General features: G+C 38.1%; 1 protein-coding gene across 2 annotated transcripts in view; it reads left to right on the forward strand.

Moving 5' to 3' along the window:
* The first annotated feature begins 218 nt into the window (after positions 1-218).
* The window catches only part of cdk17 (cyclin dependent kinase 17), a 63,223-nt gene continuing 38,416 nt past the window's right edge, over positions 219-25,025 (forward strand). Inside the window, exon 1 of one of the 2 annotated variants that reach the window (XM_079817218.1) lies at positions 219-508. The gene's annotated coding sequence lies outside the window, so the exon portion shown is untranslated. Of the gene's footprint in view, positions 509-10,275; positions 10,657-25,025 lie in introns of those variants that run through there. The other variant, XM_079817219.1, reaches the window with a different exon arrangement.

Raw genomic sequence — 25,025 nt, forward strand, 5'->3', positions numbered from 1 at the left:
ATTAAAAATGAACTAAATTAAAAACGTAATCCAATTCATGAGGTTCAAACCTACAACAACCTTTTGGTTATCAAATCTGCCGTTATCCACGACGCCACAGCACGAGAAAATATGTTTCATAGCGGCCATTTGACTCCAGGTAGCGCTGTTTGTCAAGTTACATGTCAGTGCGATGTTCAAATAATTGTGCAAGAAGGTTTTCCTCTTCCTCCGATGTCACCCCTAGGCGGAGGCGTCAATATACGGGCAGCAGCAGCAGCACCCCTCCCGGCCTCGAGCACCGTACGCTCCAGGGAAACGATCGCCATAGTGAACCGCACGCGAAGCTCCTCCGACCCGTTCTACTGAGGATATCTGCTCGAGTTTGACCGACATAGCTCGGGTGAGGCTGTGTGTTTTTCGTCGGAAAGGCGGCTTGTGTGTTGGCGGAGAGTGGAAAGACGGCATCCGGCCTCCGAGAAGCAGGCGAGGGCAGGGACTCGCGTCCAAACAACGTTTACCGTCTCTGGTGAGTGGTGTTGCGTGTCTTGTAACGATAATTTTCGCTTAAGCGGAAGGTGAACCCGACGCTAATGCGATGTTTGTCACTTATGTTTAACGAACAAAACTGCCAGGGTTTGAGGAGTGTTTGGGTCGAGTAATGTGATTTAAATGTTGTTTATTCGACGGTTGTTTTGTCAACACGAACTATATGTCGTGTTTAAATGTTGTTGTTGGTTTAGCTATAAAAGAAAAGAAAAACCGTTGCTTGGAACTGTTTATTTAAGCTTTGACTAGTACCAAATTCCACCACCTGGTTAATAACAATCTTGACAGCCTTTGCAGATTTGTTTTCGTAGTTTTGTTTTACGTTTGTCTTTCCACAAATATAATCATAATACTGAAATTAAATTGTTCTATTGAATAAACATTTATTAAATGCTGTTCACTTGAACCAGTTATGCGTGTCAGTGCAGTTACAAACCTGATAGACCAATTTAATCCCATATTTGACCATTTAAATAGCTTTGTATTCCCTGGAAAAGTTTCCAAAAGTTAGTCATAGTTTGAAACCTCGTGTGTGTGTGTGTATATATATATATATATATATATATATATATATATATATATATATATATATATATATATATATATATATATATATATATATATATATATATATATATATATAGGCTATATGTTTATGTTGGTAGGAATGGTAATCCATTTTCCAAACACTTTAACACACAATTTTACAACGAGTTTCAATCAGTTACTTATTCAGAATGCTAATACTTGTGATCAGTGGCATATTTTCTTTGTGATCATGATTTATATGAGAATTTCTAAGAATAATAATTAATATCAGACCCTTTAAATATTATTATATTGCAGTTGATATGACATAAAAATGTATATAAAATGAAGACAGTATGAAGGCTATTTATACTTGACAATCTGTCTAAAATGCACTTTTAAACGTCAATATTTAACATTATTAATCACTATTTTGAAGAGGGTTACTAGACAAACCGCAGATTCAGTCGTCATCTACACATTCTCAAGGCAAACCACAGGTGACTTCGTAACCCTGGGAAATGTGTTGATGGGTTTAATGAATCGTGAACGTGGACAAATGTAGTCCTGCCCTCCAGCAGAGCAAAGGGGGTTGCTTTTAAAACACTTGAACGTAGTAGAGAACATCAGTGTGGTGCCAACTTCATATGCCCTCTGTGTTATGCCTGGGCTATTTGTGTGAGTCAAGCAAATGCAGCGGATGAAAACGTGCGTGCGTGCGTTGAATGCCGCAAATGAGCAGACATGTATGCATGGATATGAATACATGTGCCTCGTTTGGATGCGATCATGGGCGGGTGGCCAGTTTAGGGGTTTGCCAGCCGAGGGATGATGCCTATTTCTCAATCAGGGACTCTTAAGATGGAAATGAGGGTGCGTTCCACAGCCTGGCATGCAGCTGTTGCATGGATGACCCAAATTGGGGACTGTGGCTTGGCTGTGCTCTGGGGAGGCTGCATGTAATGTGACCCACATGGTGATGATGATGGTGATGATGATGATGATGAATGTTGGGTATATAAGATATAGGCACGCCGTTGTTTCCCTATGTGCTCTAGTTGTGCTTTTGATGATGATAGTGAATGTAACATGAGGACAATAGGTCCAATGCCTCACCCAGATGAAGCTCATGATACAGTTTCACGTTGTGTTAGTGTGTTGTAACAGAAGACCAGGGTTACATGGCCTTTGTCGCTTCTGAGTCCTTTGTACTTCACTGTCTTTATTGTGGTGGTGGATCATGCTGATTATGCATGGCCCATAAAAAGGCGTCACGAAAAAAGCGTCTCTCAGTCTTGTTCTCGCTTTCTCACACTCCCACGCACACTTTACGCTTTTATTTTGGTCTTCTTAATAAACCGTTCTTCATACTCATATTTCATCCCTCCCTCTAGCTTCTTAAGGGTATGTGATTGTCTAATGTGTTTTCTGATAGCGTGAAGTGTAAACGTCTTTTTATACGGATGAGATGCTTTGTTGTTTTGTTGGTAATTGGGTGTTTGGGAATCTTCAAAACATGTTAAAGCGTTCCTCTGAAAATCTGGGATGGAACATGGAAGTGATACGATCCTTAGAAATTGGACACTGTTGGTTTTTCGATTGACAAACTGCTAGTCTATTGAATCAGTGCTAGACTAGTGAACTAGATTTTCAGTAAAAGGCAGTTGCAGAACCCATTTCTGTGATGTGATAGGGTTTTGTTGATTGTTACCAGGGTGTTGCTAAGGGGTTGCTTACTGGCCAAAGTCAAAAGTGTCCATCAAAAGTTTGGTCGCTCCTTCAAAGTAGATCTGTGGGATTATTTAGCCTGTTTTTTTAGACTATCAGGTAAAAACTTCTTTAAAATATAATATTACACATGACCATGTCTTGAAGATTGAGGGGGGAACAATTTTTCATAAAGCCTATAGAAACCGAACAACGAAGGATATTCTAGGTGTAATTCTTGTTGGGAAATAATAATTTTGAACTATTTGCAAATAACATTTGGGGTGTAATTATTGCAAGGGACTTGTCCCCTGCAATGTCTATGATGGTTATGGTCCTGATATTACACCTAGCCACATGATTTGAAGTATCATTGAGGTATCATGCAAACAAATCATATTCACCTGTGTATGTGATAACAAGGACCAGCCCATTTGAGAATAAATGGTTAAAATGTAATATTTCTAGCACTGAAAATGGATGCTATTTATTTAGGAGGTGCTTGCACGACACCATTTTCAACTAAAAACGTAATACTTTTTATGCCTTTTGCCCGTTCATTTACACAACAGCACTGTTTTGGGAGCCTGAAAATGCAAACTTTTGGGGGGAAAAAATTTGTAAACTACAAAAACGAACGTTTGAAGACGACGATGCGCATGCACATTACAGTATATAGGCGCGCAGTGTTTTTTTGACATCGCCAACTACTGGCCTGGCATGAAGTGTTTTTTTTGTTGTTGTTGTTGTTGTTGTTGTTGTCATTTTCATGGATCGTTTTGACAACGTTGTTGTCTGTGCACGAAAAATGCAAAGGAAAATCGGTAACACTTTAGAATAATGGTCATTAGTTAACATTAGTTAATGTATTAACTAACATGAACTAACCATGAGTAGTACATTTGTTACTGTATTTGTTCATCTTTGTTAACGTTAGTTAATATAAATCCAGCGGTTCATGGTTTGCTCATGTTAGTTCATAGTGCATTAACTAATGTTAACAAGATTTTAATAATGCATTAGTAAATGTTGAAATTAACATTAACAAAGATTAATAAACGCTTCATAAGTGCAGTTCATTATTAGTTAAAGGTCCCGTTTTTCCTGTTTTTTTGAAGCTTTGATTGTGTTTACAGTGTGCAATATAACATGTGTTCATGTTTCGCGTGTAAAAAACACACTCTACGAACGCAACACTTCCTCTTCTCCACGCGGGAGCAACAAGACCAGGCCCCCTTTTTTGCGTATTCTTGTGGGCGGAGGTTAGTCAACAAACTGTTCTACTGACGTCATTAAAGCAGGAAGTACAGGGATGTAGTCCAAACCAGCCGTTCACTGTAGGCTTTGAAAGGGAACTTCTCTTAAATAAAATCTCGCTTGGCATTGAACTTTGAGCTTTATAATTTTACAGGTATTATTTATGCTCTAACAGCAACATTACACACTAACTAAAGTTTGAAAAATGGGATCACGAAGAACAGGACCTAATGTTAACTAATGACCATTATTCTAAAGTGTTACCGGAAAATCTTTTCCGTTTTTAGTACATCGTTGTCGTGTAACATACCCTAATAGTCATCATGGAGAAACTAGTCTTGAGTAGAGATCAACCGATATGGGTTTTTCTATAACCGATGGCGATGTTTAGAGGTCAGGGTCAGCCGATTTAAACTCTTAAACTCGCTGTGCAGTCTCTCCTCCGTATCTTCATCCAGAAGGCGTGAAGAACACGGCGGCAGCGTAGGTAAACCCAGCATTGAGATGTTCATCATGGCGTCGAATAATATCCAGTACGTACATAAAAATGTATTTTGAATTTGATGTGAGTAGATGAAAACAATGGCTGGTAACATGCCTATCTGAGTGTGGTATAACCATCCTTGTATATAATCAGAATAATGAAAATTGAGTTTTCATGTAAACGTCTTACTGCGGTTAAGACCGTACTCTGATTCTGATTATTAGAAATAATCGCATTATTGGTGCACATGTAAACATATCATTGAAATGAACATGTAAAGGGTTTGTGGGGAAAGAGACACAATGGTGTAGAAATAAATTGAGTGTAAACGTGAGAAAATAAAGTAGCCAGCGTGTTTCTCACTCCAGAATCATGCATTGATTTGCAGAGTGATTGTTCATGCTGTCTTGTGTGTTTGTGGGTAAGGTAAGTGAGGCGGAGGAAACACATTGTTGCAGGCATTAATGTAACTTGACCTGTGCAAAGCTCCTCGCAGTGAGGCAGTGGGTTGTTATATGAGAATCAATGTCTCTTGTTCTCTTTGCAATGGGGTTCTTGTACATTCAGTAGGTCAAGGACATGATGGGGATACCGTTAATTTGTTGAAGAACAGCTGATGCTCTGCATACAATACAGACACCTCTGACTGGCTGCACACCCACTTGCTTTTCCTCCCACCACAAACTTTTCATACAAGCCTAGTCAGACAAACCGGATACAAAAGTCAGCGTTGTTCCATGTGTTGGTCTCTGCTCTGTCTTTGTTCTAGATGAAGACCGTCTTTCTCATGTAAGCCACAGAACGTCATTCACTATCTTCCTGATTACTTTTGAAATAACTTTTGGTTTTTGGTTGCAAGAATGAGTTGACTTATTGGTTCTTAGAAATTAGACACATTTTTACAGGGCGTTTATATGTGACGTATTTATGGGTGCCAAAACAAAACAACTGTCTAGCTACAAAAGAACGATACACTGTCAGCACAATAATTAAAATGGAACAAAATTTGCTTATTAAAAAATAGATTAAAAAAAACACATTTTATTTTATATTATGGAATTTTTATAGTTATTAAATGTTTTATATTATTTTTTATTGTTATATAATTATTATATTAAATATAAAAATCTATATTATTTGTATTTAAATATTTATTATTAGTGTATATGTTATATATTTATGTCTTATGAGCTACTGGTGGTAGTCAATCTAACTAATCGACTCATCCATTCTTGGTCGACCATTTATAAAATGTTATTAAATTATTATATTTGTTAAATGTATTATATTTTTTACTGTGTTATATATTTATTATAATAATTAATACTATAATGTATTATATAATTATATTTAAATGTTATTAATATTATTAGTGTGTTATATAATTATAAAATGTGTTATTTTAGTATGTTATAATTATTATATTCAATAGTTAAATATACTACATAATGTTATATAATTATATTTTATTATTATTATTATTATTAGTAGTAGTATATATGTTATATAATTAAAGTCTAATGAACTGCTGGCAATTAGTCACTAATCTCATCATAATATAATTTATACATTATGTATATATTATTCATGTGATTTATCATGGTGGTATTTTAAAAAAAGTTGACCTTTGTGATTTAATAATGTGGCTTCTTTAATGTCAGTCTCTTTTTTTCTATCTGTATTTTTATTAATCATATATTTTTGGTACAGGTATAAATAGTTGAGACCGTGATATGAAAGGTGTTTTTCAGCTCCTCTGAATAGTTCACATTCATGAAGTGGTTCACAGTTTTTGGACCCTGTTAGCAGTGCACATGTCTTCTAGAAAGGGCATGTTGCTTTTGGCAACCAGAATTCTCTCCATTTTTCTCTTCCTCATTGTGCCACTCTGGTTTTCTCTCTAATTCTCATTCTCAAGGATGCGACCCAGATCAGGTGCCATTACATTTTCTGTATTGACAGTGACCGTTCCAACTGTGATTATTCACACTTTTTTTTGTTCAGTTGTTATTGGAGGTGAGCACGGATTGTTCAGAACCTTCTCTTCTGCCTTCCTTAAAGAGGAAGTGGCGAACCTCACAGGAAATGACCTAATCAGAGAGGCCATTCATGTCCTTCTCGTCACTGTAATGACATCAGGTTGTGCTGCTGATTGTGATTCAGGACTTTGAGATTGACATTAAGCATTTGCCAAGTCATGCGGAAACTTCCCCAAATGGTTTTGTAATCTGCCGATGGCTATTTGAACAATGTTAACCTTTAAGGAAGAACAACCAGTTACCAAACACAGGAAGAGAGGTGTGTAATACAGGCCTAAATCAGGGCAAACTCTTTTGGTGTGTGATCTGGGTGTTATGAGAGGAAAACTATTGTAGCCTGTAGCCCTGGACCCTGCACCCCTCACAATGAAAGATATTTCAAACATGCAAAGAATGTACGTGTGTGTGTGTTTATTTGTGTGCTTGTTGTCATTTCCCTCAAGTCCCGGTTCGGTTTCCAGAACAAGGCTATTAACTAGAGATAGATCTAATCATTCTAATCAATTTGACTTATATCTTTAGCTGATTTTCAGACTTTTATACTTAATTGTTCATTAGTTGTTAAATACAGATAAAAGACACTTTTTGGTGTGTCTCTAAAGAATTATTATTATTTTGATGATGTTTCGATACTAATACTCCTCCTACTACTACTACTACTAAATAATAATAAAATACTAAATTGCTTTTTTAATCTGACATTCTGTCATTCTGACATGATTCTGGATAAATTGGAATTATTTAAATCTGCAGTCCGTAACTCTTTGTGGTTAAAAATTATCTTAAGTACATAACCAGCCAGTGTTTAAAACTCCTTACCTTAGCCCGATTCACAACGGTAAGCTTGTAATGATGTGTTATAATTTGAGTGCTACTGGTGGCTTTCCGCGGGAAATTTGAGTATGTCTTTGCGTCATTACGTCACGTCTGTATACATAAAGGAGGATTCCGGCTAGTAGTAGTATCGCATATGGGGATGCTGCAGGTGGCAGATCATTTATAGCCTTTTCTCACAGCAGCTGGAATAATTAAACGTATCATTTTGATGGTGGATTGTAATCCAGAAAGGTCCAAACAACAATCATCAGTGACAACTAGGCTTGCTACGATAGTCGGTGTTACCGATGTTCAGACTCCACGGCGGTTACATCACTTGCCCACCGTGGCACCGCCCACCGTCGTTTAGATTTTTTTTTTCTTTTTCGTCTGGCTCCGCTGACTGCGCGCGCGCCTCGTCCGCTTGGCACTCTGCGATGACGTCATTTTTGCAGCGCGTCGAGTATAAACAAGGCTTTACGGACGAACTGTCATCCATTCATGGCGTGCGTCTCAATCATAGACTGATCAATGCCTGATCAGTGCCCTGACTACTAAACGAGGGAGCTGATTGAGACGCACTCATGGCCTCACAGAGCGCGCATTTACAGACGAGCTTTCATTCACAGTGTGCGTGCACTGGCGCATTTTCAGTTCAGTTTTCAGTTGCGTTATGAAAGCCCAAGCGGTCGTGTGCATGTTACTTTTGGTTAGATAGAATTAGTGATTTAAAAGCCCCCGCCGGTGATACCGGAATTACCGGTGTTGTCACACGTCGATTAACTGGCGGGAAAATTTCCTCACCGTCACATCCCTAGTGACAACTGGAAATTCACCTGTAGTCAAAAGCAAAAGACTAGAAATCTACAGGTTACGCTAATACACACTAAATACACAGTCACGCAATGCTGATGTTGTTAACATGGACAATTTGAGAACAAAGTACAATAATAATCATTTGCACGGTTTGATGTGATATGAGCTAAGTGATAATTCGATTTAATCACCGTTGGTTGCGTGATTTATTGTAATGTTTTTTTTCTCCTCACAAAAGTGGCAGACATGTTACTTGTTCAGATGACATTTTCTGGTGAAAATTCTTATTTTGGTCATAATTCCAAGACAAAGAATCTGTAATTCCGAAGTACTGTATCCAGACCGGTGCGGTGACTGACAGCCACACAAACTCCTCAAAACATTATATTCATCCGCGCTGAGGAACCGTGTCGATGCACAACCCACATAAAGATTAAACAAATAACTGCAATTGCAGGTTTCAAACAGAGATGGCGACAAAGAGGCAACTTACAGACTGCAGATTTAAAATGCTTAATTGATCGGAATTAATTATTTATTTAAAAAAAAAAAACGGTTTGAATGAATGATTCAATGACTCACTCGTACATACTTCACTTGTTTAATTACTGGATGAACAGCGTTTTTAACAGCGAATGTCTCGAATGATTCAATAACAAATACATTTTTTAAGTCACTTGTCGCCACCGAGTGGCATAATGATATAATCGATACAATCTTAATTAAGAGCGCCATGTTACTTTCAAAAAGGGATGTTCTATTTTCATAGCCTACGTTGGCATTAGTGTTTATATCTGACCTATAAACTTGTATCCCAGCACATCTAATATGAATATTTGTTACACAGAAATAATGAAAAGACGGTTTGTGAAGCTGTTTTAAACATATTACAACGGCTCTCTCTGGCTCAGCGGCTGTACCAACGAGGATTTGAATGTTCCGGTGTGATTTTGTCAAAGGTTTAATAGACACAGGAGAAACGCTGTCATTTTAGGAATGAGATCGCGTGGGTGTTTGAATCGAGATCACAATCTTTTAACGATTAATCGTGCAGCTCTGATGAGTATCGTTCATGATAACGCAATATCTGTTGATCTCTTCTTAGAAACGTCCGTTTCTTAAACTAGTGCATGGCGCCAGCAAGGGCATGGGTTCATTGGTGTCTGCCCATTTAAGGCCCCATTTACACTGCATGGTTCAAGTGACCCAATTCCGATTTTTTCCCACTCATGTGGCACAGATCGGATATGACATGTGAACGTGTAAGCAGGAAAAAAAACGCATGAATTCCGATATCCTCAGATCGGACTCAGGCCTCACTCATATGTGATAATAAATCTGATATGATTCGGATACGTGCATTTGCGTCTGCCATGTAAGCGGTCAAATCGGATATTCCCCAGTAAATGCGAGTCGTACGTCATTGAAAAAGGGCGAATGTCGTCAACTCCGGTGGACAAACTGCGATTAAGGGCTCTCCTCTTTTTTTCTCTGCCTTATGAGAGCAATGTTTTGCTGACCTTTAGAGATAGTGCATATCACGCCGTTTTACTTCCTTTTCCGGGTCTGAACGTCTGGGGCTGTTTCGTCAGTGTATAGTGTAAATGCAAATATCGGATACGGGTCACTTTTAAAAGATGATGTAAGTTGGTCGTCAAAAAAATCGGATATAGTCACCAAATCGGATTTGTGCATCAAGACCTGCAGTGTAAATGCGGCCTAAATGTATCAGTACATTTAGCATGTAATGTGAGTGTATGTTTCTTGTCTGTGTGTGTGTGAGCCTGTTCCTGGTTCTGTACTCTCTCTAACCAAACTCCACATACTGAAAGGTTTCTTTGTATACTGCCGGACTGAGCCAGACTGCTTCTACATCCCACAAACACACACACACACACAACACACACAAAATTCCTACAGTACCATCCAGTGCCCATCTCACATTTGGTCCAACTGTGCTACATTTGCTCTCTGCGCCATATAGTGGCCTACTTTCCTCCGTGGTCATCGCTTTGACACCATTTGTGCCATGTGTGTCAGTCTGTATGTGTGTTATGCTCTGATTGGCAGATAATCTCTTTGAATCTGCATCAGCCTTTCACACAGGACACAGGGCTGCTGGCTGAGGAGGATATTATATGCAACATTGCTAACATTGTTCTACATTACATAGAAATACTAAACCATAATAGTGAGCCTTTAAAATATAAATTATGTTTATATTATATTACATCTTTGAGGTCAGTGAATGATAGGCAAACATTTGGAGTTCCTACCAACTTAACTGTCTATCATGGACTACGTGACTTCCCGACTACTTAAAATTTGGTTGACTAAGCCTCTTCTCATCGACTAACATTTAGTTGACTATTAGGGGACAACCCTAGTAAGGAGCAAGGACACTGGCTCACTACACATTGGGACATTGATGACTCCGTTTCGGGTGATATGATAGAGGAGCATTGTACAACATCACTACAGGTATTTATGAACAGCAGCAAAACTGGTATCTTTCTGACATTTCTTTTTTAATGTTATTTAAAGTACAGTATGATAAATACTTTGCTTGTTACATACGTGTAACATTTCAGCCGTAAATAATTTAGAAATGGTTGGCGTGCACAATATATCGGCCACCATAAATGTTAGTTTTTCGCCCGATAAGAGAATTTGGCCATTAAATTAAAGTTGTTAAATAATGGATTATCCTTCAGCTGAGACACTTCAGAAGCACGCTGTTCGCCATGGTTTTGCATTGCTTAAAATATGATTGAAAAATACAGTTAAAGGTGCACTGTGTAAATTTTAGCGGCGTCTAGTGGTGAGGTTGCGAATTGCAACCGCTCACCCCTCCCTTTCGAAGCACATAGAGAAGCTACGGTGGCCGACACAGGACAAAGATGTCGTCGTCTGAGTCAGCAGAGAGTGACTAGCGCTCTGTAGAGCAGTTTGTCTGTTTAGGGCTACTGCAGAGCCATAGAGAGAGAGAGTTGCGACAACGGAAGTTCAAAACGCTTGATAGTCACGTGATTCATGTAGACCTCGAATAGTTCCAGGAAGTGCTTTGATGGGCAATTCAAATTGATAGTCACAGTGATAGAACTGCGATTTTTGGTAAATAATAGTCAATAAATGCATTGATTTTCAATAATTTTATTACACATCGACATGTGTATGTAGCATGAGTATGTTGTTACAGCGATGTTGTTTTTAAAATATAATTTTTTTTAATGATGAATAATCTACACAAGCAGGCTTTAATGTACAAGTTATTTTGATTAAGATGTGCTGATCATTTAAAATCTTACTGATTAAACGTCTTACCTTTTCAGTGTTTCCCCTAGAATTTTTTCCAGCAGCGGTGCTGTTACGTGCCGGAGGTTGTTACCAAGCCGCTCGTCGGGGGGGTCCGGGGGCATGCACCTCCGGAATAAATAAAAAATTAAAATAAACCATGACTTCTGGCAAGTTTTGTGGATAGAAATAGAAATAGACATTTTGAACATTAAAATCCAAATTAAGCTTTTCATTAGTTTAAAAGGTGACTATCTTATAGCCTATTTTACTTCAATAACCTGCAGGGACGTGCAGAAAGTTCCTAAGGGGCAAGGGCTCAAATGTAAGAAAGGGGCAATATGTAAAAAAACCCAACAAAAAACCCCATAGTGTTTGGATACTATTTTATGTTTTTGCAAAAAGTCTCATGCTTATCAAGCCTGCATTTATTTAATCAAAAATACCAGAAAAAACAGTAGCCTAATATTGGGAAATATTATTACATGATGTTTTTTTTTTACCTTAAAGCTACACTATGTAACTTTTCCGTCCACTAGAGGTCGCCTGTTCAAAACAAAGGCGTAGTTTGATGACGGCACGTTTGAGCGCAGAATCTCGGGACATGTGGTCTTCACCTCACAGCCGGTGGAAAACAGTCAGGATAGGACTCGGGCAGAAATCATGTTCATGGATGCGATTATTGACATTACTGTAGTCTGAAGCAGAGCAGGAGCGAGTGTTGTGGAGCTGAGCAAGGCCGCAGGAGTGATTGAAGAGCGGGACTGTTATTATGGCATAGTCGCTGGCGGGACTTTTATTATGACACGGTTGCCGGCGCTACTTCCTCTTTTCCAGTCATGAGTCTGAGGTAACGCAACTCTGTTTATCGTATTAGATATATCTGAGTGTGTTGAAAAGGAAGTTATGACGTTCGCTCGGCGGCTGCTATGACACTTGTTCACACTGCAGTGAGAGTAAAGTGTTTCACTGAATAAAACCGGAGACCGAGGGTGACGCAGATATGACGCAATCGACAGGCGACTCCCTCACAAGCATAGCTCACACGTCCCGGTTCCTTGGTTAAAATAGCAATTTTCTCACGATTTACAAATAGTTTAGAACAGTTGGGATATTCTAAGTACTCAACTGAACAAAATATATAACACTGGCCTAGTGGTTTCTGGATATTTTACTGCAAAAATCCTACATAGTTCACCTTTAAGTTTTTATTAATCAAATATATTGTTGTTTTGATTCACATTATGGCTCAATCGTCACCAAGTTTATTAGATGCTGCCCCTTTAAGACGCAGATCTAAAATCATTCTCCCCTTTACGCCCATTTAAGCTAAACTGTGTTTAAGTGAATACTCTCCAAGCCTGTCATTTTGACATATAGGCTATTTTGTTGTGTATTTGATGGTTTAGTCGCGCACACGAAGCATATGTGCAATTCGGTCCGTTTCGCAGCGTGCGTACACACACACACACACACACACACACACACACACACACGCCTGCCTTGAACTTGGAAACAGCGTCTGTTGCGCGGATTATTGTGCTTTTCATTTAATCAAACACGTTCTGCAATTTAGCCAAAGTGGAGAGTGCATTTGCCAACAATCACGGATTGTGCTGAATCTGACGTTAAATGCATGTTTGAGGAGAAATGACAGCGCGCGCTGTGAAGGGAAGGAAGTTGTGCTAGACGATGCGCGAGCATAGTTTATAATAGTTTTACCTCATATCTTCTTTTTTTAATCCTTGGAAGCGAAAAAAAGATTAATATCACAGCCCTGTGATATTGTGAAAGTGTAAGCAGACTACATTTTTGTTTAGTTCTCTGGCCATCGTCAATCTCTTTCTCTCTCCTTTACAGTGTGTAAGTGAATGTCGTGATATTACTGATCATGTGAAGATTTTGCAGTGGCGCTGAAAATCCAGCGGCGGCGCTGCGCCGCTGTGAATACATTGTAGGGGAAACACTGCTTTTAAAATTGCATCACAAACGGTCTGTTCTGCCACGTGTCTCCACGAGCCGCCATTGCTGTAAAAAAAAAACGTTCCATTGGAGTCTATGGAGTTGTCGCAACTCTCTCTCTCTATGGCTCTGGGCTACTGTAGAAACATGGCGGCGCAAAATGGCGACTTCACTGTAAGGGGACCCGTGGCTCATTCTAAAGTAATAAAAACATAACGCTTCATTATGAAAGGTCTTTATGCTCCACTGAAAACATAGTTGTGTATATTATATTGCATGTCTGTCAATAGATCCTCATAAATATTACACACTGCACCTTTAAATGCAACATGGTTATAATCGTGTGCTTGGGAAATGGCTTCTAATGGTGAGACTTTAGTTTTTGTAATCAGGCTCTGTCATAAGTTCAATTTTGCCTTTTGAGACTCCTGCACTCTGTTTCATTCGCAAGAACGTGTCCTGTGTGAACGGCTCCCCAAGGACGCAGTTCCAGAACTCTCTGTTCGAGTGAGAGTGTGTCTTTTGAGACTTCTTTCATCCTACCTTTAAAATATTTATGGCGAGGCACATCGATAGGGAACAGACACTTTGGTGTCACTCACATTCAACTGAAGGAGTCTGTGTTGTTGCCCACAGTGATCTCACTGCGTCTCACATGGTGTTTACATTCCAGCGTCTCTAAGCGACAGCTGATCGTCACAGATCCCTGCACTCGTCTTTTTTTTCTCATTTTTCTGCAGTCAAGCACACTTTGTACTTTCGGATGGAGGTTGATAAAGTTACCTGGAGTTTGTCATCTGTGAGTCAGAGTTCATTTTTTACTGTTATGAATGATTGTGCGCCATCTGTGATCTCATACGTCTCATGTTTGAATAAAGAAAATGTTATTTTAAATCCGTGTTAAAGAAATGTTCCGGTTTTTAATACTACATTCTGTCACGGAAAATAATGTCTATGTGGCTAGGAAGTGCTTATTGATTTATCATTTTATTTGATATCCTATTTGTCCATGACGCTACAGAGGACAAGTGATTTGGAGAATCGATAGATAATTCTATTTAGTGAATGTTAGTTTAGTATCATAGAAACATTCAAAATATGAATCAAAATTATATTTTTATATTTGCTGTTGTAATTTGGGTGTTTTTTGTCACGTTTAATAGTTTTTTTTTGTTTTTTAATGTGTCTAATGTCATTCAGTTTTAGTAATTTTAGTACATCAAGGTAAACTAAATGAAAATGAGAGATGTTGCCTTGGGAACTAGCTGAAATAGTTTTAAATGTCTTAAATACTTGTTTATTTAATTTGAAGTGCTTTCTTTTTATGGTTTTAGTTTCAGAATAAGTTAATTATAGCTTAGTTAATTACAACATTGGTTCTATTTATTAAACTTTTGCTATTTGAGTTGTGAATAACTGTTTAAATGGATAAACTTATAATTCAATTCAATTCAATTCAAATTTATTTGTATAGCGCTTTTCACAATACACATTGTTTCAAAGCAGCTTCACAGAAAGTGCATTTCATAAATGTACATTGAAAAATGTTAGAAAGAGAATGTTAAAGAAAAATGTTAGGATAAGTTAATCAATCATGTATTATTTTAGGCCATAACAACGCTGGCGTTGAGTCGTCTCTTCACAGGCGTCGAGTCGTCTCATCACAGGAGCATCTGAAGTCTCCATGAGAGGCTGGATACAAACTGGAGCTGACGAACTAGTTACCTCGGGACTAGTGTCCCGAGATAACAACAGAAAAGCAGATGGGAAATAATTAGCATAGCTGCTGTTCAGAATATTAATGCTGTTGGTGCGATTTAACTGTAGTATAAAACGTATTTATAATGTGAATGCTTGGCTAAAGAGATGCGTCTTTAATCTAGTTTTAAACTGGGACAGCGAGTCTGAACCTCAAACAATATCCGGAAGACTATTCCAGAGTTTAGGAGCTAAATGTGAAAATGCCCTCCCTCCTTTAGTGGACTTAGATATCCTAGGAATGACCAGAAGCCTCGAGTTTAGTGATCTTAAAGAGCGCGATGGATTGTAGGGCGATAAAAGATCCATTAAATACACTGGAGCTAAACCATTTAGGGCTTTATAGGTCAGTAGCAATACTTTGTAATTGATACGGAACTTAATAGGTAACCAGTGTAGAGATGATAAAATTGGTGTTATATGATCATATTTTCTTGACCTAGTAAGAACTCTAGCAGCTGCGTTTTGGACTAACTGTAGCTTGTTTATTGATGATGCAGGACAACCAGCTAATAAAGCATTACAGTAATCTAATCTATAAAATCTATATATATATTTTTTTTTAATCTATCACAAAGTTAAAAACTTTTCTTTGGGAAAAGAATGCATGCTTAACTTGTGGTAAACCTGAAAAAAATAATAATCCTTTTAATTTCCCCCTCTTATTTTTAATATCTCAATCCCATAATTCCCTCTTTGTGCAAGGCATTTTAAAGCATATTCCGTTTACCCTGGGCTGTCCTCACAGTTCGATCAAAGTAGTTCATTTTTGTTTTATTCCTCAGGTCTTGGGTGATTTAGCTGATGTCTGGAAATATCTGTGCACATGATCTGTCATAGGAACAGGCAGGGCTGTGGGGGTTTTAGCACAGCACTGTGTTGTGCAGAGTCAAACCGAAACACAGCTCATATCAGGACCCTAGTGTGTGACATGAGATGGACAGCCTGTCATTAAGGTGCCTTGTGAACACTGGTTAGTATCAAATCCAAAGCTAGTTAGCACTGTGGGTTGTAAAGTAGGCTGTTGTGGGTAAAAGAGTAGGTCAGTTGATACAGATCAACCCTCCATTAGTGGGTCAGTCAGTCAGTGTGGGTCACACTTGAAATGTGTGCATTTCCTATTGAAACTGGAAATTGAGGTGTGACAACAAAGCTCTCATAACCATTATTTGTTATGCTTTTGGTACTTTGCTTGTCATTTTAGAGAGAATTTGATTGGACAAAAGCTGTACTACAAGATGAGTTATGAATATTTGCTGTCCGTTTTCCCCAAATAAGAAAGACCGCACATTTTAAATATACGTAGGCTATCGAAAAGTTAAAGGCCGCCTGCAGTCAATAATTGTGTCCCTTAAAACTTTAAAATTACATGTTTTCCTTTCTTCTTTTAGGATAGATGGACCCATGAATATGTCAATTGACCGCGTGGAAAAAAACATCAACATACACACTTTTTCTGGTTATTAATTGAGAGCAGGAGAAGGGAATGATTAACTTTGAGCCAGATGGGCGTTAAACTCTCTGTCCAAAGTTTGGTTGGGTTACATCACCTGCTGAAGCAGCTTGCGCATTGCGGTGCCCCATTCCACATAAACCGACCTACTTTTTTATCCCGCATGCCCTGATTTTTCCCGGTTCCTTATTTATAGCCTCAAACCAATATGTGTTGGTATTTATTTTTTTCAGCTTTATATTTATTTATAGTTGCATATTATTGATATACTCAGAACGTTAGGCCTAAGGATGTAGCGAAATCCTTTTTGGCAGTACGTAACAATACCCAGAGGGCCAAGCAACCTCACCACATGCTTTTGTTGCCCCTATTGTGGTGTTTGTTTGTGATTCTGCTGTGGGGACAATGACAGGAAGTTCGCGGCCGTCATGCCTTCACGCCGTTAAAGAGGATCGTGGGATTAGCAGCCAGTCAGGTGTCAGGACGGTCAGCCACAGATAAACAGCCGCCCTATATCTGGAGTCTCTCAATATCATCTGAGATGAAAGTGCCAAATGTGCACTTCCTGTTGCAGAGGTGTTGATCTTGACCTCTGCGTCTTTCAGTGTATTTTGCTGAAAGGTTTGTTGTGGCAGATGCTGGGCTGATAGAGTGGTGAAGTGACACATCTGGGTGATGGAGGGAAGATGGCCTGTGCTACGGGCTAAAAATATAGGGCTAAGTGGAGTAATGGAGCATCTCGGGCGGAGAGAGAGACTGAATGTGGGACATTGCAGATGCTTCTGGGACACGGAGGGACGGGTGTTCTTATTCATTGACCTGTTAGTACTCGCCCTCCTTAAACTACTTCATCGCTCACCAGTTTAATAACCAAAATGGTAGTACTATTACAGATACGATACACATGACGTTTAATATGATGATTCACTTAATTTTTTTGTCCAGTAAAAGGTCTCATACAAGTGTTTTTGACAGCCCTAATTCATGTAAGAGTTTCTGCTTATTTAGATGACCTGCTTCTGGATTATTTGAGTTGTTGGATGTATGAATGAATGCACACATAAATACATAAAAAATATATTTATTCAAGAAGCAATAGCCATGCAATATGGTGAGGGATAAGCAATAGCTATATATTGATTTATCATGCTTTGTTTGGACACATACCTTGGTAAAGCCATGTTTTTTTTTTTATGCAAACTTATTTAATTGCTTATATTTCATGGTTATACCACAATCATGACAGGACCTAGATCATGACAATACTTTTTTCGAACATGTATTATGGTTATGCATGCATGTGCTTTTAAAGATGTACCATGGTAATTTTTTTTAAACTATACCTTGATCTATTAATTGAATATCAATAATTCTACCCCATTTTTGATACCATGGGGGACAACTGCCATATTGATATTTTTTATATTATTGCATACCTTTTTTTGTCCATCCATTGAAATTGTAGGCAATCAATATTTTCAAGCTTCAAAAAGTTCATGACGCATCGTAACAGTAAACCATGTGAATGGATCGGTAAAAATCCAAGTCTTCTGAAGAGAGACAATTGCTTTTTGATGAACAGATTTTCATTTAGGTTTAGGCACCAAAGACGATAACTATTTTCTCACTCAATGTATTTGTGTTTTGTATCAGTGAGGTCATTTTATTGTGCAGTAGCACACAGCACAAAGATGATTTCAAACTTTGATTAAATCTTTTTTTTTACAAACAATAGCGCAAATAAATAAAATGCAATAAAGATACAAATGAAATAAACAATGCTTTAAGTTTTTCAGGTAGGTCTAACGATAGTATTTAGGTATAGAAATACTATAGAAATTGAACAAATTAATCAAATGTAAAATAACACTGGATCGTCTTCATTGTAAAAAATTTAAAACAGAATAATCGATGCAATTAAAGCTACAGAAGTTATTCAGTCAAGAGCAGTGAGTAATTTCCCTTTTTCTTTTGTTCTTTGCTTAACATTAATGACCGAGACATCAGCTGGTATTTATGCTGCTGTCACTTTAAGAGTGAATGCACGGATCCAATATACTGTTACACATGCGTTTTCTTTCCCAACTGTTTACATTCACTTTAGACATAACTTACTGTTTAGTTGAATACTTGCCAAGATGGGCCTTTTGACAGAATTGTGTGTGTGTATTTGAAGCGCAGTAAGCCGCAGAAAAGAACTCAACTCACGTCTTGCGAGCTGTTTGAGAGGCGGCTTTATGTGTGTATGCGTTGGGTGTGAGCGTGAAACCTGTGGAAATGAGTAAAATGATGTGCAATCATAAACTGAAATAAATTTTTGGAAATGCGCCATTATTTATTTATGTAAGCATACCATAGGAATTAAATTGGATGTTGTGAAGTAGCTTGGAGTACTGTTCAAATACCTCAGGTATGAATATGTAATCAACACCATGGTATTCCCATCTGTATGTGCTAGTTTCAAACTTTCATCCTTGTTGGTCATGTGGTCACTGACTGTAATGTCAGTCTGACCTTACATTGACACGTGTGTGTGTATCAGAGATGGAGAACAGGCAGTTCCCTGCTGGAGTCAGTGCTGCTCGGTGCTTCATTCGTCATGGGGGATTGTGTGTGATCATCCTCTTATCTCTTGCAGACACAAGCACGTGCAGACACGCACTTATGAGCATAATAAGAACATGGCAGCACTTTCTAGACTGCTGTGAGTGGATGTTAGGGGAAGCCTGTGTGTATTTTCATTCATGTTTGTGTACACACTCTCCTATATTTGCCTAGTAGTCATAAGTTAGTGTACAGTACGAAAAAACAAGACATTTTATGATGTTTGTACTCTGAACATGCCATGTGATGCTTACTCTGAATTATTATTGGATGGTTGCGTAGTTGATCTGGATGGCTAGAGATGCTTCCAGGAGTTTGTTGACGTGAAAAAGATCACTCTTAAGGCGATAACTATAATGATGAAGATATATCTTTATATATATAAAAGAATAGCAGAGTTCACACCACAACTATAACAATAATGGCACAGAGAAAAGATATAATTGAAATAGCTTTCAGAATGAATTTTAAAACATGAATGATAAAAACAAAACACTGACAGCCAATCAGAATCCACCAGACTTTAAAGAGCACAGATGACAAAACTGCAGCGTGCTTCGAATAAACAGAACAATACCGTCCGCTGGTGTGGATGCTAATATAGTTATTTTTATAGTTATCGTTCTTGGTGACAACGGCCTTTAGTCATACCTGAGGAATAGGACTGGGTAAATAATGAAATTGAAATCTTTCCCACACTGTTATTCAGTGGTGGCACAGAGTCACAGAAAAAGTCCTGCAGCAGAGATGTTTTGATTTTAGAGATCGTATGTGTTTGTGTTTACTTTAGGCTGACAGACGGCATTATCTGTGTATCGCCACATTCCTGTCTCAGGGATTTTTGCTTGTGTTTGTGTGAGAAAAGAAGCGTCCGGAATGGAGGATGGTACTTCGCACAGAGATGCTGTTGTGACTCTTAATGATTGTGTTTGTTTTTCTCTTCTGATTTCTGACTTGAGAGTAATTAAGTTTGCGTGCTGAAGATCTTCTGATGACATTTAAATTCGGGAAGGTGTTTGAGCTTCTGGAGAGAGCCGAGGCCAGTGATGCGCAGACTTTGAGAAGACGTCTGTGTCTGGACCCCTGTCTCAATGACAAATTAATCTTGATTTGTGTCCCGATGAATGGCTTGCTTTGAGATTTGCCAGCTGAATATTTTAGTGTTTGTGTCGATGCGAGTGAGTTTATTTAAGATCAGCATAATCCATTGGGGTTGATGCTGTAAGCTGACTAATGCGCTTGAGTCTTTGTGCGTTTAATTTAATACACTGTGACTCGGCATATTACGTTTCAGTATTAAATGGACCTCAATATCATGATTAAATACTCAGGCATTGTCAATAAATAATCTAATTAATTATACAGATATATTGTGTGTACTGCACACATTTATTTGGCTAATTTGGCAAAATCCATGGCTTCAAAATGTAAAAAATAAATAAATAATAATAATTGCACACTCTTAAAAATAAATGTTCTTAAATGGTTCTTTGGCGGGGTGAATGGTTCTTTGAAGAACCTTTAATATCCAAAGAACCTTTTCATTTCACATAAGGTTCTTTGTAGCACAGAAAGGTTCTTTAGACTATAAAATGGTTAGAAAAAAATGGTTCTTTAAAGAACCTTTCACAAAATGGTTCTTCAGGGAAACAAAAATGGTTCTTCTATGGCATCACTGTGAAAACCCCTTTTTTATGTTCTTCCTGGCACCTTTATTTTTAAGGGTGTACGTCTACCGTTCAGTAACAGTTTGTGGTCGGTAATATGTTTTTGTTTTTTTATAGGAAGCCTTTTATGCTCACTAAGGCTGCATTTATTTGATCAAAAGTACAGTAAAAACTGTAATATTGTGAAATAATAAAATTTTAAATAACTTTTTTATTTTAATATATTATACGATATAATTTATTCCTGTAAACAAAGCTGCATTTTCAGGATCATTACTCCCGTATTCAGTCGTGTCACATGATCTTTCAGAAATCATTCTAATATGCCGATATGGTGCTCATGAAACATTTCCTATTATCAATGTTGAAAACAGTTGTGCTGCTTAATATTTTTGTGAAAACCATGATGCATTTTTTGCAGGATTCAATTGACTGTTTAAAAGATCAGTATTTATTTGAACTAAAAATTATTTGTAACATTTAACATGTCTTTTATTGTCATTCGTTCTCAATAAAACTTAAAATCTTAGGCCCAATCTTTACAGCTGCTTTTAAGATGTGTTTTGGTCGATCGGATCAGACGAGGGAGACGCATTCCCGTTTACACCAGGTGTTTTAATCCGTCTCTTTTGTCCACTTTCGACCACTTCTGTCCTTATTTCTTCAAAGGGAGGGTCTATCCACAGTGGATTATGTTGATTTTAAATAAACTCACTTTTTTAGATCTTTCGATCTAACATACACAATTTACAAAGGAGCTTGAAAGAAGACGACTGAAAAACATATGGAGAGCAGCAAGACCACGGCGAACGCTGTGAGTGTGTTCGAAATCAGGAATGGAGAGAGAACATTGTGCTTGGTATGTTTTTCGTCTTCAAACCAAACTTGGGTCTTCAGCCGACAAAGTTGAAGTCCCGTCTGGATAGCGTGTTTCTCGTAATGTTTCCGCATTAGGTCAGTAGGTGGAAGTTAGCCGGTCTTTTGTAGGTGTCGAACACATTCGAATGTGTATTTTCGACTACCGCTGGAAGTGGTCGAAAGTGGACAAGCTCTAAATGTTTTAAACCCCTTTACACCTGTATTTAGCGTCGTCAACTTGTTTCGATCCACCAAAACACATCTTAATACCAGGTGTAAACAGGGCCTTATTGATCCCAAACTTTTGAACTAGTTTCTGAAGGTAATTCTTTCGATTTTAAATTCATATGCAATCTTAAGTCCATAAAGTCTGATTACGTGAACACCAACCATACCTGAACGAAGCTATGGGAAGCCATATTACGTGGTTAATTTATGTTCACCAGCACTTTTCTCACGCACAAACACAGAGATGCATCTTTAGCCTTTGTCATTGTGACCTGCAGGCAGTCCTCTGTATGAATGCATTTATTCCGTTCATCTTCCCATCAGTCATCACACAAACCATTGGGCTTTACATGCTTTTGGTTTGCTGCTGGGGGGCGAGAGTGATTTTGAAGAGCGTGCTAATGACACAGTGAAGTGCTTTAAGCGTCGTCGAGTGGACGGGCAGATGAAAGAACCTCAGGACTGCCAGATCTGTCCATTTCTATGGCTCTAATTACGTTACGCTATGTAAACGCCGGTGATGATGCATCTTTGATGTCCTGTGTCGGATAGAGGGCAGATGTGCTAATGCACGCAAACACGTCAACAGGCCTCGATACCTTTCTAGAGCCTTGCTTTCAGAGGTGAAGTTCACATTTATTTTGGTTGCCGACAGCTGGCTTTCTCCTGGTATTATAGACCTGCTTGATTCAAACGGGTGGTTATGAAGCCACTTGTACAGTCATGCGTGTAATATGCCTAATTTCACTCGCTGTTAAGCTTGCTAGCTGTCTCTCTTTATCTTTCTCTCTCTCTCGTGTTTGCCCTTTTTTGTCGTTTTAGTCTCACTTGCCTGCAGTTTGGCGCAGACGAGCAGAGTTGCCGTGGAGATCTCATGCTTTGTAGTCAAACACAAAGACATCATTCTGCTTCTTCTATGTCTTTCTCTCTCTCTGTCGCTCTCTTCTGTTTTGTGCTCGCTCACCCACTCCGTCACCCGCTCCATCTTTCTCTCTCTCTCTCTCTCTGTCTCTGTCTCTCTGTCTTTGGGCGTGCGAAGGGGTAAATTACAGATTCTGATCTGTGAGAAAGAAGATGCTGAGAAGTCCCAGGAAAGACTGTTGCCATGGCAATGGGAATGGACTTTTTGTTTGTGTGTATGTGGGAAGAGATAGAAAGAGAATCGAAAATACCAATCTTGCCCGAGATTCCTCCAGCATTCATTTGAAGATTTGAGCTGTGCTTTCCGTACTTCCCTTTTTAAATATGAGTGATATAAAGGTAAACATTTTCGGTAGATTTTGGAGGGGGTGTAATATGAATGTAGATCATTTATGATGAATTTTAGGGATTTTCTAAGCTTATCAGTATGAACAAATATTGATGTTTATTTTTTTTTTTTTTTAATTATCAGTCTGATATTGAATGCAAATAATATCAGTTTTTACGGAAATTACTTTTAAAATATTTTAAGTTAAAATGACAGACTAACTATTTTCATAGCTATTATTTTTGTGTACCAAAATGCATAAGTATTTTTTCACATAATTTTACATTTTGAAAACGACCTACAGTAAAAGATCCAAATGATATTTACCTTTTTTAAAGGATTCTTTGATAAATATTAAGTTCAAAAGAGCAGCATTTATTTAAAAAAGAAATATTTTGTAACATTATCAATGTCTTTTACTGCCACTTTTGATTAATTTAATGAATCCTTGCTCAATAAAAGCATTACATTTATTTAAAAAAAATAGCACTTAAAATCCACACAATATTTGAAAGCTCAAAAGTGAAACTGACAAAATGATCTAGCTCGATTTACAATGCAGGTGTTTTGAGTGGAGTCCAATTGCTTAGAAAAGTAAAACTCTCTTCAATAAGCAGTTTGATTTGAGGTAGGGCTGTTACTGCAATGTCATCATGGCCAAAAGAATTCACAATAATAGCCCCGTTTCCACCGAAATTACCCGGGAGCAATTTGTCCCAGGAACTCTTTTTTCCCTCAGACCTGCTGCTGTCTTTGTTTCCATCGCAGTCTTAAGTACTGTGAAGATTAGTCAGGTGACGTAGGACTGCGCGCGACTTTCCAGAGCCCACTGGATTTCGTCCTCCGCAAAATAAACGTAATAAAGCCTGAACCTCGTCGTCGGTCCATCTGTCTTATTTTTTAAACTCCATTGTTGATTTGAATAGCAAACAACTCTTACTGCACTCACCACAACTGACTTTTAGGTTGAAGTAAAATGCTGCATGAGCTCAACCAATCAGCATGTTCAGCACCCAAGTCCCACCCCCAAAAATTCAGGAACTTTGAAAAAGTACTACCTCGTGAACAGGGCCATTTTGAGGGGGAAATCTTTACCCGGAACTTTATTTAGACCCTGGTTCCTGCGATCGAAACACACAGATTACTAGGGCAGCAGACAGCAGACAGCATGAGACAGCAAGGAGTTGTTTTTCGCAAGTTATTGCATTTAATAACTCTCTTTAACATCAAACAAGTCACAAGTAACAGTCATGTGCTCAGTCTATTCACTGCTATATGCATCAACCTAAAACGTATACTTTTCACAATGTTGAAGTAGCCTATTAAAATCATTCAGACATTGCGTGTCCTTGCGATATGCAAATTGCGATTATGTACATTTGCGATATTTCGATAATTTTGAAAGTCCCTTGTTCCTGGGGAAAGTTCCCGCGGTGGAAATGCGGCTAATGATATATTGCGATATCTATAGAAATCTTGAAAAAATAACTAATGCTATAAGTCAAATAGAAATGAAAAATAAATTATATTATTTTATAGTATTCTATACACTTCAATTGGAATTGCATTATAAAGAACACAGATAAACCACAGTACGATTGCATTGGTGTGTTCATTCTCTTCATGTTTAATCAGTCGAAATGTCTCTGTGTTTTATTCAGCTACAGCAATCGCTGGATGTATCTGTCCATATTAGGGATTTCCTGGAACTTTACTCATGTTTACTTTACTCAAATTACTCATGAGTCTCACTTGTGGACAGAGAATGAATGAAACA

This window comes from Gobio gobio (assembly GCF_949357685.1).
Source record: "Gobio gobio genome assembly, chromosome: 5".
NCBI lineage: Eukaryota > Metazoa > Chordata > Actinopteri > Cypriniformes > Gobionidae > Gobio > Gobio gobio.